Genomic DNA, 8,797 nt, shown 5'->3' on the forward strand with positions numbered 1-8,797 from the left:
CAGCAAAGCTGAGAGAAAGATAATTCTAAATGTAAATATAGAAAAGTAATAAGTAAAATCCAGTTGAGCAGTTCCACCTAATATTAGCAACAAATAATAAATATTCTTCAAAACTATAAGAAATATGGAAAATTGACTTACTGTGTAATTTTTAGAGTCGTCGTATTATCAGCTACGTTTGTGGAGTCATGCCTTCTTAGACTGACTAAGCTGACCTTTTCAACTTTTTTTTTCTTATTAACTACTTACTGCGAAAGTCTACTTTCGTTTCTCAAGACATCCGGCTCTCTATCCAATGAGCGTTACCACTATACATTGATACTGTGTATCATGCCAACGCCAATGGCAGTCACGTGATTTGATAGGAATGCAGTTCATGAAAAACAAAGGACAAGACACTTTCAAGACGTTTGTCTTCTATAGCTTCATAAGCGTAATTTGGAAAATAATAGGAATAAATTAGGATGCGAAGGAAAAACTAAATAAATGGGTCTTTGCGTCACTAAACAATGTACTTGCTCATTTAACAGAACCTTCCTCGACTGCTTTTGCCAGGTATGGTGTAATACATTAACTGACCTAGTTGTGTTTTCTCTCTCTTTGCATTGCGCACATGCGCAACAGAGAAAATATTCCAACAACATTGTTAAGGCTTGGTAGCTACATAACGTATACTGCATCGTACGAACATATACGTTGTTGCGGTTTGAAGGCCTTAACAATATCAACAATTCCAGGCTTGTAGGCTGTAACAATGGACGTATCGGGTGGAATGACCTATCTGTTTGCTGTCACAGCGTAGGTGAAATACCTGTCACACTCGAGTTTACCGGTTCTATTTTTAGATCTCTTACATGCTCTCAATGTGAACTTACTTGTCTTTTAAAAGTTTATATAGTACATTAAATGGGATTTTGGGGCATTCCATTCACTTCCTAATTTCAATATAACCAGGGCGAAGAGGCCAAAAATTGTCCAAGTGGTTCGAGCCTCTCAACCTCCAACGGGGCCTGTATTTATGCATGTAAAAAGTCCACAAACGTCAACCATTCATTCACTGTCGTTAATTGACTTGTTGCTGAGGCCATGAACTGAGTCATGAATCTAAATCATGTAAATAAATGTTGATATTTACCCATCTGCAGACAGACAAAACAAAGGATCAGAAAGAATGGCGGGTTCATCCGATTCACCGTAGTTATTACACTTGTAAACTTAATACTATTTAGCAATTTCACGTCCAACAACCTTGACCATTGAACTATTGGTCGGAGACTCAATAGGAAACTACCCTTCCTCAAATGTAATACAGCTATGACGTTGCGTAAAATTTGGGTTTGGAATGCTTCATGTTGAACCTCAAAATGTATGCAAGAAACTTGAACAACACACACACACACCCCAATAATAATAACTATAATAATAATGTGTGTGTGATTTGGACTTTTAATGTAGCTTTAACAGTGTTTCATTCATATCATCGCTACGATGTCTGCAGTTTGACAGTACATAGTGACGTCTAGCACTGGGGCATCATGCCGCAGACATGTTGCATGATGTCCCATCCAGTTACATTGTCCTGACACCAGGCCGACCAGTCCTAACACTAACCTCTTAATGCTGAGCGCCAAGCGAGGCAGCTGTTAGTTTCATTTTTGTAAGTCTTTGGTATGACTTGGCCGGGGATCGAACCTACAACATCCCGCATCCGAGGTGGACGCTCTAACGAATGGGCCACCGGGGCGGTTAAATAATAATAATAAGGTCGACTCCCTTGTAACAATGATGTTTCCCTCGGCCTAGAAAACAGAATTTGGTACCAACCTTATCCATCTGAACTATAATCAGTAATATCAGAGTTTAATGAAAGTCAGGCCATGGAAACCGTCCTGGTCATTGCATCACATAATATTCCATTCTCAGCTCCACTGACCACTGCCTCGGACCTGACAGCTTTTCAGGCATATCGCTACGATGTCTGCAGTGTGACAGTTTATAGTGATGTCTTGCACTGGGCACCATGCCGCAGACATATGTCATTATGTCCCACGCAGTCCCAATATCATGACACCAGGCCGACCAGTCCTAACACTAGCCTCGTAATGCTGAGCGCCTAACATGGTAACTGTTAGTACTATTATTATAAGTCTATGGTATGACTTGACCGGGGTTCTAACCCGCGACCTACCGCATCCGAGGCGGACGCTCTAACCACTAGGCCACCGGAGCGGCCCGTTACACATGGATAAGTCACACATGGGGTTTAAGTGTGAAAAAAAAATAAAGAAAAAAGAAAAGAAAACTGACAACAAAGCATTGCTAATCAAACACGTTGCGGAAATCTACTTGTCTTCCGGACGGATGGTCGAAAAGAAAGAAGTCAATATCGCTATTATCCACAAGCACATTTCCTTTGATATGTGGTTGATGATACCATACCTAGCAGCTGGGATGACTGAACGGCTCGCTCTCTGCACACGTGAATAAAATGTACTATTCCACATTTGTAAAGGAATTTTGATTTTCAGACGAACATTTTTATCATTAAACTCTCTGCTCCTGAATGCTAGGACATAATCAGATATTTATGGCGTATTACACACATTGCGCTAACTTACCTGCCTTTTCTTTGTTTGATGTTAGCAATAACACTAATTACATGTATTTCTTTATAACTTATGTTCATTTAGCCAATGAGAAAGCATCATTTCATTCTGCGCGTTGTTCTGGCATATTAAGCGGGCGAGGCCATGTCGAGCAGTAGCGTTGTTGTTGTTGTTCTAGGGTTTAACGCCATTTTTCAGCACAAGATAGGCTATACATGGCGGCCAGTATAGCTGGTGGAGGAAGACTCGAACCCATGCAGACAAAGGTGAGATGGCAATGATCGGTAACGGAGAGAGCTTTAGACCACTCGGCCACCCTTGTATATATTATATAGTACGTATATGACAGGTAAATTGTAAGCAACGATACGAGCCTCTGTGTTGTTCCCAAGGATGTCGAGATAAATGGATTATGAAGATGGTGACATTTTTAAATATCGGCGACAAAATATTGAAGTTGGCGATTTTTTGGCGACAACTTTTTAATGCCAGCGCCATCCCTGCATACATACATATATACATACGGATGTACGTAAACGCAATTATTTGCGTACATATCCTTCAATTCATCAATACATCCATCCTATCATCCAAGTAAAAAGTAATAATGCTTCAAATTTGCATGATGTGATTACTTAAAAGTAATGAAATGCCCTTAGGGTACTCTAGATTAGATTTACTCGCATGATAATATCCAGATACCTACCTCTAACCACCCCAACCCTAACCCCTTATTATTTATAAATAGTGCGCAAATTGGTACTGTTCAAGTTCGATGAATCGTGAACCACGGGTTTAACGGACGGGGCTTTTTCTTTTTCGTACCACTCCTACGCATCAACAAATCAACTTCCTTTTCTCGAACATTCAGCACCCATTTCCTTGGAGCTTTCGATGACTTGGCTTAATTAAGTGTAAATAGATACTTTTCTCGTTGAGTCATTACTAGAATCCAGCCAACCAGAAACCGTTATTATTATCCACTTGTGATGAAACACTTGGTGCTGACCATTTACTATTCTTTTCCTTTAGGGGGCGCTCGCCAGTTATTATGAACTTTTGAGAGAGTGACGTTGTTGTTGTTGTAGGGTTTAAGGCCATTTTTCAGCACACGATAGGCTATACATGGCTGCCAGTATTAATGGTGGAGGAAGAACCCGGGAAAACCCGGAAAGAACCACCGACCCACGAGAAGCTACTGGCAAGCTTTCTCACATACCCACATTAGCCGAATCCGAGACTCGAACCCACGCAGACAGAGGTGAGATGGCAGTGATCCGTAACGGAGAGCGCTTTAGATCACTCGGCCACTCGGGGCCCCGAGAGAGCGACATATGTAAGGTGAAGTTGTTTAAATTTGAAACATGCACAATGGATAGAATGTTGGCATACCTCTATGCTATTTTGATGTAATGTGGATGATATTTCTTTGGATATTGTAGTTATGGAAATTGTACGTGATCAAAGCACATTGCAAACTAAAATGGGTGCTTCCTTGTGCTAAAACAAATCAGCCTGAATTAGTCTAAAGTACACTTTCCATAGCAGCTATTAAAATAGGGAAAATGAATTTTGCCCAGTTAGAGAATACCATCTTCTGAAAGTGCATTGAATGAATTATCAAATATATAAAACGTAAACAAAAAAGTTATCGGCTCTTGTTTTTATACAATTTACCTTTGAAGTCCGGGAAGTGCAAATGGCCAAGTGGAACTAGCAGTTTTTGAAAGGTGCACATCTCAAGTAAGGCCAAGCTGTAGTCTCTATAACCCATATTACACCAATCAATCATACACCAGGCTAAAGGGAATTAAAGGTTCTTTGAACAACACCTAAGATATAAAAGGTCTTTTTTAAATAGCCAGTATAAACAATGAAGACACCCGGGGAAATTCTTTTTCTTTAAAATTCTAGAGCGACACCTTAATCACATATACAATACTTTCATTGCTCCATTAATACTGTAGAACGAACAAGTATCGTTGATGACGTCATTACATTCAATAACAAGTATCGTTGATGACGTCATTACATTCAATAACAAGTATCGCTGATGGCATCATTACATTCAATAACAAGTATCGTTGATGGCATCATTACATTCAATAACAAGTATCGTTGATGGCATCATTACATTCAATAACAAGTATCATTACATTCAATAACAAGTATCGTTGATGGCATCATTACATTCAATAACAAGTATCATTACATTCAATAACAAGTATCGTTACATTCAATAACAATTATCATTACATTCAATAACAAGTATCATTACATTCAATAACAATTATCATTACATTCAATAACAAGATTTTCTTGCATTAAAGTTTGAACATTTATTAAAAAAAGACTGAAATTGCGAGAACGGATGAAACAATGCCAGAACAAAACGAACCATGTTTCTACACGCCTGCATCTGTTTAACTTTAAATTTGGAGCTTTTATTAATAATCAAGTCCTAGATATGCATTATATATATATATATATATATATATATATATATATATATATATATATATATATATATATATATATATATATACACAAAAGGGTCACCATAACATGATTCAATTTTAAATCGATAAGGTTTTCTATTGTACGTGTTATCAATGTAAATTTTTCATAATTTAGGAATCAAATAAAAGCACAACATTAAAAAAGGTCATGGATGTAATCTGAATCATCCCAATGTAGACAATAATCTCTCTCTCTCTCTCTCTCTCTCTCTCTCTCTCTCTCTCTCTCTCTCTGTGCTGAGTGGCCCCGAGTGGCCGAGTGGTCTAAAGCGCGCTCCGTTACGGATCACTGCCATCTCACCTCTGACTGCGTAGGTTCGAGTCTCGGATTCGGCCAATGTGGATATGTGAGAAAGCTTGCCAGTAGCTTCTCGTGGGTCGGTGGTTCTTCCCGGGATTTTCCCGGGTTCTTCCTCCACCATTAATACTGGCCGCCATGCATAGCCTATCGTCTGCTGAAAAATGGCGTTAAAGCCCACAACAACAACTCTGTGCTGAAGACACGATTTTGTGCTACAGGTAGTATGTAGTATTCTGGATTCTGTTCTGGTGCTTGTGACCAATTATAGCTAAACTTTATGTACGAGCCCGCATGATATGATGACCTTAAGCAGGCCGGGTTCAGCTGAGTTATAAACATGAATCCTTTTGTTGTCGTCATAACAAAGGGAACACCCACATCACCAATCTTAGAAAGACGTTTTTACGTTACTTACAATAGGAAGCCCGCCTCACGGAATCCAGTGAACTTTCCTTATTGTGAATTTTGTCTGTTTTCCACAAAGAATATGTCTATGGCGTCAAACTTTTGTGAAGGCTACCTTTATATTCGATTGGCATGTTGTGTTTTCCATATGCAAGTAGGGGATAACGCTGTTATTGACATATATCACACACCTTTCGTAAACAACATACACTCTAAATACACACAAGTATGGTTCACTGAACCACAGAGGACTTCGGATACCGTAAATACTCGCTTATACATCGAGTCAAACTGCAAGCAACAAAGATCAAGGTCTGCATTAGCATAATGCACCTGCAGATCAGGGTCTATATTGCTTGTTGTACTTATTACTCCTAACAAACTGCACAGACGCAGGTACGCGGTGCATTATGCGACAGCAGATGATCTGGAAGTGTGCAGTTTGCAGTTGGTCTCGACGTTTAAACGAGTGCAGACGGTGATGTAGATTTTGAGTGTAAATTACATTAATTAGATCGATTTTGTCCAGATAAACAAAATCTAGTACTTAGACATCCGTATAAAGATGTAGATTTGTTAAGGGGGCATAGTAAAACCCGTGGTGTACCAAGACTACTCTGAGGACAGTCCTGAGGTGGTTTTTATAAGCGTATCTTTATAAACACGTTTTGATGTATGTATAAAAGGGACCAATGCATCTTAGACATTATAAGCCGATGGTCTTTGAATAGTGATTGCTCCAACGAATCTTTGTTTTATTATTTTGTTTTATTTTTTATTTTTATCGAAATAACTATTTATTTAAATGTTATAGTTTGTTTATATCGGTAGTAGTGTTCTGTTGGGTGATTTAGATTTTGATAGGTGAGGTAGACCAACTCCTTCTATATTCTATGTCCTTACTGTCTTTACTATGATCGTCACACGCGTGTGCACGTGCTATGAGGTAATTGACAATAATTGTAACGCTAGCATTAATGATTTCCAAAATAATTTTAAGAAAGTATAAAACAAAGAAACTCACCAACCCCAAGTGTCAAGGAATACTGATTGTGGTTGATTATTGGTTTCTTAAAGTGGGCTGAGAGTGAACCGCAGTCGTTTCTTATAATGATTCTTGCTTCGTAAAATTCAGTAGCTTCCTGGTGTGCTTAAGTATAAATCGCAGACAATGTTTACTTTAATGACTTATACGAAGTACGAATCATCGGCATACTATAGTGATTAAGGACGTGTTTACTTTAATGATTGTTAATTGTATAAAAGTTGTCCCAGTAGATAAGAATACTTTGTTAGAAGTGCGTAAGCGTGTTGTATATGAAGAGGGCGAGATTTTTGAGAAAGTATACCACGAGATCACATTATTAACAGAAGAACTATAGGAGACCCTCGATGTTAGTGACGCGAGAAAACAATCAAAGCGGAAAATCTGCAAAATGAAATCACCATGAGAACTGTTTTGCAAGCGAAATACACAGTTTGTGTTTGGTGTTAGAAGCTATTCGCAGAGTCACGACCGCGATAACCGTTAGTCTTGTTATTGCTGGAATTGTAAGCACAGCATCCATTATAGCCACACGAATCGGATTAGCTGTCTGGGCTACATCGAAAGTATCTGGTGTGGCAGGCGGTGCTGAAAAAATAATTTAAGTGCGACAGCATTGACGAATACGTGTTTATTCTGAAATTCTTGCAGCAGCATTATTATTAATAACCTCTACTAGATGGCTATTGAGGAGAAAACAATTAGTATAGATGAGTTCTAATTGTTGTTAGGGGAAATGGGAAACCACCGACTTCACAGATACGAAACGGAGAAGATATTGAACCAAAACAAGTAATTGATTTAGGTGACGGTGAAAATCGAGTAAATATTTGCCAGTGTATATTAATCAGTCTGATTTGTACTTTGTAAAAAAAATATTAAAGTAAACGACTGTGGTTCACCTTCAGCCAACCTTGATAACTAATAACATCCACAGCAACTATCTGGAATTCGCTGTCACTCGCGTTTCAGCGCATTGAGATGGCTGAGTTGGTATGTTTTTGAATGGTTGTTTGATTTGATTAATCTTTTATTCAAACGTTAGAATTATTGTTGTGAAGCGATATTACTGATATTCTTCTTAAAATGGCAGCATCTTTCGTATTTTATTTTCCTAAATATTAAACAGTGCCAATAATGTCTGGAGGACTATTTGCTTGCTTTATATGGAGCTTACCTCCAGCATGTCATGCGGGGAGATTATTGGAGAGTGGACCTGCCATGCTGATTCGATAGGAAATCTATGTTACAAGGGTTCTGTGCATTCCGAATGTCTCTGGAAATTTAGCATAATATCGCCATTTATTTATAGTTTCTTTTTTATGGGCCGGAGGGTGTGAAGTAGCTGATAAGCATTTGAAAATTAAGAGTACGCTCCAGTTTTGTGGGATTCTGGGAACAAGGGGAAATAATATGTTAAAAATGTTTATATGTTTAACGTGAACGTTGATTATAGTGACATGGAAAACTACCATTGGGCCTCTTTATGAGATATTCGGGGTACAAGGAGAAATAGGTTTGACACTACGGGTCTGTATGGGGACAATATGAAATTAACATTACGCCATCATTTTTGTGGGAAATCTTATATTAGACATATGCATAGGTGTTTCCTTTATAAATCTTGTATGAATCACAAGAGGGTGAGTTTTACAATTTTATAAATCCCTAATTTAATACTCTCACCAGAAATGGTCAAGTATTTTTATTTCAGCAGGTTGTATTTAAGATATATTCACTATCAAGTCAGGCACATTTTCATTCATCATTTCCTTACAAATGTTACACATTTGCCAGCCCTACACTGACTTGATCCTGACTTACTCCATATGTGGCGTGAAAACACCAAAGCTGAAAATTAAATTGAAATAAAACTAGTATATTAACTTAACTGGGCCACCTAGTATAGCAAATTTGCTTG

At 38.3% G+C, this 8,797-nt stretch overlaps 1 protein-coding gene across 3 annotated transcripts in view; it reads right to left on the bottom strand.

The window, feature by feature from the left end:
• The window catches only part of LOC149800586 (vesicular glutamate transporter 1-like), an 81,651-nt gene extending 75,658 nt beyond the window's left edge, over nucleotides 1-5,993 (bottom strand). Inside the window, exon 1 of one of the 3 annotated variants that reach the window (XM_089954544.1) lies at nucleotides 5,842-5,993. The gene's annotated coding sequence lies outside the window, so the exon portion shown is untranslated. Of the gene's footprint in view, nucleotides 1-141; nucleotides 500-5,841 lie in introns of those variants that run through there. The other 2 variants (XM_089954545.1, XM_089954543.1) reach the window with 2 other exon arrangements.
• Between the last annotated feature and the right edge of the window lie 2,804 nt (nucleotides 5,994-8,797).

Source organism: Sinohyriopsis cumingii, chromosome 4 (assembly GCF_028554795.1).
Source record: "Sinohyriopsis cumingii isolate HCF-2022 chromosome 4, ASM2855479v2, whole genome shotgun sequence".
NCBI lineage: Eukaryota > Metazoa > Mollusca > Bivalvia > Unionida > Unionidae > Sinohyriopsis > Sinohyriopsis cumingii.